A 10,787-nucleotide genomic window follows, 5' to 3' on the forward strand; every position below is an offset into this window, starting at 1 on the left:
CTTGCATGGAACCCAGCCTTGCACTGGGTCTGCAAACCTGGTCTTACAGTGCATTTGCTGTTGGTTCTGCATCATTAGGAAATCATTAAGGAAAAAAAAAAGGAAAAAAAAAAGGAAAAAAATTGCAAAAAAGGAATGGGATGAAGAGCCATGTAGTGTGGCATGGTTTTGGAGGAGGCAAAGCACAGAGAGAGGGGAAGGAGAGCTGAGAGGGGGATGGAGCAGTACACAAAGCACACAGAAATGCCTGGATGCAGAAATGCCTGTGTGCAAAGCACCCAGAATATCCCGGGAGGAGCCTGCCTTCAAGGACAATGCCACCCTGCTTTGTTCCCCTCCAGCACCACAGAGCTTCACTCCAGGAGTGAAAGCCCCCTCACCCAGGTGTGGGATGAAGATGCAGGGTCTGTGCCTGGCTCAGCCTTCCTGGGAGGGGTTTGATAAAGCCCTCCTTTCTCCTTGCTGCCTGCAGGGCTGGAGCTTGGGGTGCTGCTGGCCCAGCGGCTCCTCACCAGCCACACCTGCAGCTGCAGGCAGGGAGGAAGCTCTGGGCATCCCCGGGCAGAGCCAGGACCGGTGTGTGCCAGTCCAGTGACCTCTCCCCGTGCCCTCCTCTCTTGGAATCAGGCAAGCTGGACCCCAGTCCAGCACACAGCCTCTGGAGTTGCGTGTTTTTTAATTTAATTTTTTTTTCATTCCCTCTGCAGTTTTATGGAGCTGGCAGCTGGCTGACCCCAGCCCGGCCCCTGGCTTCCCTCCCGAGCATCCCAGGCCACACCTAGCAGAGGAAGCGTGGCGGGACGGCCGCCTCTGCTCCCCGGCACAAAGGCGTTTGCCCTCCCCGCCCCAGCCCGCCCGCTCCCGGTTATTCCTCCCAGCCAGGTCCAATGCCGAGCTCCCACCCGGCTAAAAATAGAAGTGGCACCACCTGGATCATCCCAAGGGGTGTCAGGGATTTGAGGGCTCAAAGAGGGGCTGGTGGGGATGGCAAGGAGGGAAGAGCCTCTTGCCAACTGAACCTGGTGGTTATTTCTGCTGCTGCTGCCTGTGGGTTGGTGCAGGAGCCCCAGGCTGAGGCTGTGCAACCAAATCCAAGGAACTTGTCCCCAAAATTTGCATCCAGGTAACAGAGGTGGCGGGTGGATGCTGGCAGGTTCCTATAGCACAGCAGTGGCCAGGCTCCAAGCTGCAGTGGGACAATTGCTTTTTATCCTCCTTTTCAGAGGGTGCAGGGTGCTTTTTATCTTCCCTTTTCAGGGGCAGGGGCAGGATGGGTCCTTGGGCCAAGTGCTGCACCCTCCTCTGGTGCCCAGCACTGCCTTCCCTTGCTCACACAGACCAGCCTTGCCTCTAGATGTGTTCACAGCACTAATTGATTAATCACCATGCAATTACCAGCCGTGTGTGGCCGGTGCTGCTGTGTGTCCAATATGGATGAATGAGATTTTTCACAGGGAGAGATTTGTTATTAATTATAGTGAATTATTATCGTTAGGCCACTCAGAGCAGTGCAGCCAGGTGGGATGGACGTGACACCTGCCAAAGGAGATGGGGATCCTCAGGGTGACCATGGGCTGTTCCTCACACAGTTTTTGGGGACCTGTGCAGCACAGCCCAGGCTGGCAGCTCCCCCAGTGCCCTGAGAGGTGCCCCCGTGTCCCTGTCCCCTGGGCTCCCCTGGGCTGGGGCTGCTCCAGCCTTGCTGGAACAAAGGCTTCCCAAAGAAAGGCGCTTCCTGCAGAGCAAAGGACTCAGGGCTGGGGCTGTGTGTGAGCCCTGCTGGGAGGCTGAAGTCATCCCTGGGAAATGCTGTGTTCACCGGAGCCTCCCTTGCTCCAGGGCCCAGCTCAGTGACTGGTTTCCTCGGGCACAAAGAGTTCAGTGGGTCAGGTGGAGCTGGAAAGTGCCGAGCGAGGCAGCTGGGGTTCAGCATCTGTGTCAGGAGCATCCTGGCTGCAGCCATGTGCCTGTACAAGGGTGACAAACCCCAGTGTCCCCAGCCAGGATCAAACTCCCACCCAAGTCGGGGAAAGTGGGAGGTTGTGCCACTCCCAGTCCAGGGAATGCCCAGCTCAGCTGTTTTCTGCTCATGTGCTGTTTTTTGGGGCTGCCAGCTCCCTCTGACAAGTGAAGGGCATCAGGGACAGTGGAAGGTGTCCTGGGCCACAGTGGCTCTCTGCCTGTGTGCTCACTGCCACTCTGCCCTGCTGCCAACCTGTGCTGCAGGTCCCCAACAGCTGCAGGGGCTGAGCTGGGAGCACGGTGTGGGCTGTGTCAGCCAAGCCTGGCAATCAGACACTGCATCTGAGGAAGCAGAGAAAGTTGTCTTTATTTTCAGCTCTTTTCAATAACCAGAGGTCAGCCTTGTTTATACAGGATTATAACTGGAACGACAACAGCGATATCCATTGTGCGAGCAGCGAAACCCAGAGCTAACCTGAAAAAGCTGTTTGCTCTGCATGGGTGCAGCCACTGCACCTCCTGGGTGATGGCCAGAGACCTTGGGCCTCCCCAAGGCTGTCCTGCCTCCCCTTCCCCTGCTTTTGCTCTGCCACAGCCCCTTCTGGCACAGCTGACTCTCTGGTCCCACCATCAGCTCGGGGTGCTGCACTTCCAGCCACATCACCCTGAGTTTGCTCCTAAGCTGCTCCCTGTGAAACCTGGGGTGATGTCCCCACACCCCATGCATGAGCAGAACTGTTGCAAATCCCACCCATGGTGCTTATGGGCACTAAATCCCAGGAAAGGCTTCAGCACAAGGAGATCAGAGCATGCAGGAATGCGCAGGGCAGACGCTGCCTGCAGTCGCTTCCCTGGCAGCTGACTGCAGCAGTACTCGTTGCTTTAATACCCAGTTCCCATCACAGAGAGAGCCCAGGCTTTTAGGAAGGAAAGTCTTACACTTCTACCAACTATTTCAAGACTTCCATAAACACATTTTTGGTTGAGCATTAATGAATTACCTCAATGCAGAGCTACTCATGCCAAATACATGAATACAGAGTGTAGAAAAGCCGCCGAGAAGCAGATTTGGCTGCCATTCAGCTGCTCCGATCTGCACAATTTCTTTTCTTGATTATAGCAAGAAAATGCTCCCTGCCTGTGGCACTGCATCCTCCCAGGAACAGGCAGCTGGCCGACAGTTGGGCTGTGCAGAGCCTGGGCATGCCGGGGTTATTCGCTGCTTCCATCGCTTCAGTTGGCAGAGAACGCTGCTTGCTGGTGTCTGTGCAGGAGATGCAGCCAAGAACTGGGATCCTGCTCCCTCTGCATGCCCAGGCTGGCTGCCTCGGGATGCCTGACCTCCTTTTGGGTGCTAAGGAAAGGAAAACTGCAATTAGAATGATTTCTGAGCCTGGAATTTTTTGGGAGGTAGGCTGGAGCTGCCCATCTGTGGCCCTGCAGCCACACATGCCCATGAGAACCACAGCCATCTGCAGCTCCAGTATGGCCCCTCTCCATGGCCTTAGCCCTGGGGACTCCCAGGACAGGATGTGATGCCCAGGAGAAGTGCAGTCTCCCCTCTGAATACACCTTTCTCACAGAGCTCTGCTCTGTGCATTCCCAGCCTCTGTGCCCACGTGAGACAGTGGGTGGTGGCACCACTGTGGGCATCGAGCCCCCTGGCTGGCAGCAGAAGGGTCACCCATCCTCTCTCTCACTGGGATGGATCCAGCAGCACAGGACATCTCCATCTAGGAAAGGTTTGCTGTTCTCAGGAGCTGCTGTGGCTCCTGACGTGGTTCAACTTCGCATGAGGCATGACCTCCACAGGCAGCAGCAGATGGCAGATGCCTGTGCCATGTGCCCCCCTTCCCTTTTCCCTCTTCCCTTTCCCTCTCTCCTCTCGCCTCCCCTCTCTCTCCACTTCCCCTGCAGCCCCCAGCCCAGTGCTTTCTGCCCAGGGTTTCCATTCACTGGCTGGTTTTTGTTCAGCAAAGGTGGCTGCCTGATTTCTGAGCATCACCACAACCAGACCTGGAAGGAGGGGAGCCCTTTGCAGCACCCCTGGAGGAAGAGGAACACTACAGCATCCCTGGAAGGAGGGGAGCCCTTTGCAGCATCCCTGGAAGTGACAACCTTTGCCAAAGCTTGCAGCCCACCCCATTGCACACAGGATCTCGTAGCCACCTCTGTGCTTCACCAAGGTTTTTACTGCCCAGCAGAAAGAATGAGGATGTTGCTGAGAGAACCTCACCTCATACAGACAGGGAAAGGCATGTGGAAGAGAGGAATTTTGGCTCAGAGTGAGGTAGATGCTGCTGTGGCTCTGTGCCTCAGTTTCTCCACATCTTGTACAGGGCATGGGGTGACCCAGTCTCTCCTCAGGCCCTTTAGAGACAACAATGTCCCCAGCAAAGGGCAGGATGTATCTCTGACTGAGTGCTTCTGTCCTCTGAGAGAATGATTATTATAATTACAACAATAATAATAATAATAATTACAATAATAACACTAAAAATAAAGAGAAAGACCTGAGAGCATTCCCTCTTGCCAGCAGAGGAACAACTTTTGCTTTTAGGTGCTGCACTGGGGACAGTAAGGGAAGGGAAAGGGGATGTGCTGCATTTGCAGCTCAAAACCCCAAGAATTGTGACATCCCTGCCATAAATTGGCCTAAAAGTGAGATTTTAAAGCTTGCTACAGGCAGCATCATTTTCTTTGCTTTCTGATTTCAGAGCATCCTTTGTGCTGCAGCTCAGGAAATCCCCCAGCAGCAGAGCTGGAGCTCGGGGGTGCTGGGAGCAGTCATGGAGGGGCTTGGCACAGGGATGCAGGGTGGGATGGGGAGGGTGCTGCGGACCCCCGGGGCTGTGCCGATGCCGGGGATCCCCGCGGCTGGCGGAGCGCAGGGGGCCGGGGCAGGAGGGAGGCGGCGGGGAAGGGCTCCAAGGGAAAGGCTTTGTTCGCGGGCCAGCCGGGAGCGTGCGAGGGCCTCCGGGCTCCAGCGTTTCTCCTCCACTTCGCTCCTGCTGCGTGCGGGAGCCGAGCCAAGGTGGAGCACGGCGGGGTGGAGAGGGTCCCTGAGGAAGGCAGGGGACAAGGGACGGCCGTGCATTTGGCCCTTAAATTGCCTGGGAAAGCAGCTCTGTCTTTCCATCTCCCCCCAGGGCTCTTCCCTCACCCAAGCTGAGGCTGTTTCCCAGGCTGCTTGCCCTGAACACCTCCACCTCTGCCCTCTGCCAGCGACCCCTCTTCTTGGCCCATGGAGCCCGTGGATCTGCAAGCTCAGGGGAAGGATAAGGAAAGGCTCACGACAGAATGGCCCTTCGAGGAGCGCTCGAGCTGCAGAAATAAGGTTAAAGGCTCTTATCTGATGGAGCTGCAGCCTTGCCAAAGCCTGTTGCTATCAGCTCGGGACACATGTGCTATTGGCAAAGCTTCGGGGACACAATAATACAAACAGTTTTCATTGTCGAGTCAACAATGATGGGAGAAGGAGCCTGGTGCTATTACCGGTATAAAAGGCACTGTAGGAAAGCTCAGGACAGGAGGATGCAGTCGGGATCAACAGCAGGGTTTAGCAGATTACAGTTATATTTGTATTCGGGAAGGAGAAACCTTCCATCCCCAGTGGGCTGGAGCCAGAAAGATGGAGCCAGCAGTGGGGGTTTAGGCTGCAAGGAAAAACTCTTAGAGCAGCACTGGAAGCAGCTGCAGCAAAGTGCTGATGGCAGCGGGTTTGGACAAGGGCAGGTTTGCAGCACGTCAGCCCAAGGTTGTGCTCTGCTCGTGAGGAGTCACTCAGAGAAAAACTCACAGCTGCAAGGCAAGAGAGGCTGTGCAGCAACAGCCCGAGGCTTGCACAATCCTCCACATTTTCACCAAAAAGTGTGTTTGTTTGGAAAAGCCAATGTTTGCAGGGTGGATGGGTGATGTGGCATACACTGTACCCAGACCCTGCTGTCACTTGGGCAGATTTGAGGATGATGGGGAGAAGGTGGGTGCCTCCACAGGGCTGGTGCATGGAGGCCAGGCAGTACCTGTGTGTTTCACACACATCCTTCCAACACCTGTGTTGCTTACCCCCACATTCCTTCCCCTCTGTATTTCCCCTGTGAATTTGAACAGGGCATTTTTGGAGAACACACACTCCCATGCCAAGGCATTTTTGGAGAACACACACTCCCATACCCTCAGATGAGGATGGTGAGGTGATGGGCATCATCATCTCGGTTGTACCCATGGTAGTAAGGAAGAGGATGCAGGTTTGCCAGCTCTCGTGCCATGGTGGCGGGAGTCAAGCATCTATCTATCTATCTATCTATCTATCTATCTATCTATCTATCTATCTATCTTTCTATGTATGTATGTATGTATGTATGTATGTATCTATCTATCTATCTATCTATCTATCAATCTAATCTATCTATCATCTTTCTATCATCTCAGGCACAAAAGCCTCCCCACCATGGGGGGCCGTGGGAGGCTGAAAAGCCGGACAGGAGGTCAGGAAATTGTTGGCTAATGTCAGGGACCGAGTGGGGCCAGGGTGGCCATTCCCACCGGGAGTGATGATGTCAGGCGGCGGCCGGGGCAGGAGGCAGGAAGCCCAACGCAGCCAGCGAGTCTGTCCTCCTTGGACTTCCCCATGTGTTTTCATGAACAATGCACCTCGTGTCAGGGACGCTGGGAGGCAGGTCCTCCTTCACTTGGGGCACTGCAAGGTTCATCCTCCTGCTCTGGGAACACCGTTGTGCTGTTCCAGGTGATGCTCCTCGCTCATGTGAGATCTGGGATGGTGCTGGCGTTGCACCTTTTGCAGGGGGATTTGGTGTGTCTACTGCATCGCTGTGAGGTCTGCAGGTGACATCTCTGCTGCTGCACTGTGCAGCTTCCCTGGCACATCTGGCCTTGTGTGGGGAGAAGACAGGCTGGTGAGCTCCAGAGGAAGTGCTTGCAGAAAGGATGGCCATGCCAGCTGCTGGCCCTCTCCCACTTCCAGCTCAGCTCAGACAAGGCACATACCTGCTTTGAGCATCCAGCCATGCCTGCTTCAGAGTCCAGATATTCCATCTGGAAGTGGAAACAGCAATTACTCAAATGTGACAGGAAAGGCTCTGTGATCCTGAGACACTTAGGGAAGCTCACATCTGTGAGATGTGGAAAAGCCTCTCCAGGGTCCCCACTGAGGTGAGGAATGTCCATGGCCCTGCCTGTATCCTCCCAGCCCAGGCAGCTGTGGCTAAGTTTTGCATCTCGGCCCCTTTGTGAACTGAGCAGGCATTCAGAGCGGGCAGGGGCTGCAAACGGGGTGGCTGGGACAGGGTGAGACACCTGGTCACAAACAGCAAGAGGGAGAGCGACTTCCTGAGGACAGCGAGCTCATGGGTGGCCCCAAGGACTCTTCCTCCACCCCACCCAGCACACCCTTGTTTTCTCGGGGGTGCCTCCACAGGCTGCGTTTGCCAGCGGCTGGCAGCGATGGCCGTGCTGGTGCCGACAGGCCGGCTGGCATGCTTTCCCCCAGGGAGGCTTTAGCAGGAGGCTGTGCATTTCTGGGAATTGTGTTGGTCATTGTTCGGGCTGCAAGTGTGCGGCGCGCTGATGAGATCAGGGCTCGGTGCTCGGAGCTGGGGCAGCGGAGCCGCTGCAGAGCCGCTGATGGGGCGATAAGCGGGACAAGGTCCTTATCTGTGCTGCCATCGCCGCGGGGAGCAGAGGGCACGGCACAGCCGCGGTGACCTGGCTCTGCTCGATGAGGGCACTGAGCAGGGAACATGCTGCCTTTGCCCTCCGGCAAACCACGGCTGAATGCTGAGGTTATTTCATGGAAAAGGCTCCAGCCCTCCTCGCTGAGCCTCTCCTTCCTGCCTTTCTACCAGTCAGTCCCTGTCTCCAGCACCTCTGAGGTCTCCATCCCAATTCTGTGTGCTCTGCCACGTGTTTGCTCCTTTGCTGACAGGACACAGGTCCTGTTGATCCCAAACTCTGTGGGAGACAATATCTGAGCTCTGCTTGCAAGGGCACTGAGAGGAAGGGGCTGGGGTGTTCGAGCCCTTTGCAATCCTTTGCTGAACGGAGAGGTGCCATGTTATGCCCCATAAGAAGTCAACCGTTTTCCTCCTCCTCCTCCTCAGGAGAATGCCTCCACTGTAACTTTTGATACAGAGCAAGTCACGAGATCCTGAGGAGGTCAGACCTGCTGCCACGGAGGGGCACTGCCATCCAGAGAGCTTCCCACTGCCCGGGTCTGGAGATCGCACGGGGGAGCAGGGACAGCATAGGAAATGCTACATGGGAAAGCCCTGTGTGGGAGCCCAGGAGCCCCTGCCTTCCCACAGCAGACTTATCAAGGCACCAGTTCAGAGTGGTGCTTTCCATGGGCCAAAAGGGAAGTGCATACACACCAGACTTCTCGGGGTCAAGGATGCTGGGCAAGCAGTGAGAGGAGAGGCTGCAGGGGGCAAGGGAGGGAACCGGGGCGTGGGGAAGGAGACACAAATAGCAAAATGAATGGCTTGAACTTCCTATGTTTTATGGAGGTGAATAAAAGGAGACAGAGAGGGGGAGAGAAAGGAGACCTGAGTGCCTGCACAGGCTCTCACGCTCACACAGGCCAGCCCAGACCCACCATCTGCTGGTGGCTGATGTGGAGTGGCAGCCTGCACCCACTTGGCTGGCATGGCTCTGGGCAGGCTGCCTGTCTGGCCCAGTGTCCCCCGGGGGCATCTCATGAAGCGTGACAGGCTGCTGCTTAGCATTTATTCCTCTCCCTGTCATTATTGTTTTGAACAGCAGCCAGTATAATTAAAATTGTTAGGAGGAAGAGGTTTAGGGAAAATCCAAAATGTCTCAGAAGAGCATCTGCAAAGCTGGAGGTCCAAACTCCACCCTGGCACTCACGATGAGCAGGGCCCATGGGAGCCATCATCTCCTCTGCATCCTCCCTTCCATGCTCCCCGTTTCTCAGGGTGGCAGAGGCTGGGCTAGCACACAGGGTGGTCCTGGCCACGTTCCCCTTGCAGCTGCTGCCCACTGTAGCCAAATCCTGCAGCTTTTCTTGGTGGAGGACTTGTCCCAGGAGGTCCAGATGGCAGTGTCCCCAGGCACGGGTGCTCACCTGAAGCTCCAGGACAGATGCAGTGGGGGGATGTAGGGAGCGGAGGACACAGAGCCTCTGTGGGCTGCTCTTCCAGAATGGCATGGATGGATCCTAAAATATCTCCTGGGAACCATTATGCTTTCTCTTGTGTTAGAGAGCCTGTGCCATAAGAAGAGGTGTGGAGAGGTCCCTTGGCTCCTCAAAGGAGGAAAACAGGATGGTCTGTAAGACAGAAATATAAGTCACCATTCATGCCACATTCTTCAGGTTTCCTAAGTGTTTGAATGGAGGATTTGTCTGCTCTTGGGTCAAATGTCCCCAGTGCCAAGGCCAGGAGATTAAGGACATCAAGCAGCTGCAGCTAGGAGGGGAAGAAAAGACAGATCCCTTTCCTCCTTTCCTGACACAAGTGCATGGTTGGAGGATCAATCAGGACCCCTCCAGCCAAGGCTGAGGGTGAAAACGAGGGGAAACACATCAAAACCATGAGGGTGAAAAGGAGGGTAGACACATCAAAACTCCTCCCCAAAATAAGTGGTGCTCTGGCAAAGCCTACAGCAGCTGCTCCCATGTCCTGGCCTCAGCATCTGCCAGCTACTGATTGTCTGTTGTTCTCTGGATAGGGTCACTCATTACCAGCTCAGAGCCCAGTGTGTCACCCAGGACAACCAGTCCTCCAAGGCTGAGGTCCAGGAGATCTGAGCACCCCTGAAGTTAGGGGGTGTCTCAGGAAGAGCTTCCCTGTGGGTTTTGTGGTGGGTGGATGGACAAGGCAGGCCCAGGAGCGCCTCTCATCTCTGCTTTTTCCAAAAGTGGACCAGACCAAGCCTCTGGTGGTTGGGAGCAGAGAAAGGGTGGGGTTTGATGGCTGATCTCCAAATGACTTGAACTTACTGGGGATAGTGCAAGCAACTTGATCCAGCCCATTTGCTGTGTTCAAATCTGCTGAGAGTTGCTTGGGAAATACAGTAGCCCAGTGGAAAAAACAGGTGAGATTTTGTGGGCTTTTATTTTGCAGGAAACTTCTCCTGGCTCTCCCAGATTTGCCTGCCAAGGGCAGCTGCCAGTGAGGCACCACAAACAGAGATTTTCAGGGAGTCTCTTGGTGTGCAGGGGTCAGCAAAAGCCCCTTCCCAGCCTCTCCCTGACGGACTCGCCCCTGCTCTGTTTTTAGCACATTCAAGTAGCTGCTTTCACAAGAGGTAAAAGAAAGTTCATGGATCCGTTGACAGATCACCCGAAGCGGGAATTTCTCTGGGAATTCCTGCAATAGCAGGTTGGCTCCCGCGGAGGTGGAGTTTCCTCTGGATCTACCTCCACCCAGGCTAGGGGAGCGCTCTGGCCAGCGGCTCCACGCCTGGGGGGGCAGGGCTGAGCGACGCCACCGCTGCTTCCCAGCCAAGGTCAGCCAGAAACCCTCCCTGCTTTGCAAACCCCTGGCTTGCGGTGTCCTGTTAACCCTTGGGAAGATCGGAACCACAGGCCAGCAGGGTTGGGCTGCAGAGATGGCCCCGTGCCCACGGGCACACAGGGGTAGGGGACGTGCCCAGCAGGCACATAGGGCTGCAGGCATGAGGATTTTGTGCCATTCTGTCCTCGGGGACCAGGCAGGCAGTGGTGGGCCCTGGGTGAGGCTGGCTGCCACTGCAGGAGGCCAGCGCTGGCAGGGTGATGGCTCCTGCTCGAGGCAGGGAGCGACGGGGTGATGGCAGCAGTGACTGTGTGCTCTGGAATCTCAGAC

This window comes from Molothrus ater, chromosome 17 (genome assembly GCF_012460135.2).
Source record: "Molothrus ater isolate BHLD 08-10-18 breed brown headed cowbird chromosome 17, BPBGC_Mater_1.1, whole genome shotgun sequence".
Taxonomy (NCBI): domain Eukaryota; kingdom Metazoa; phylum Chordata; class Aves; order Passeriformes; family Icteridae; genus Molothrus; species Molothrus ater.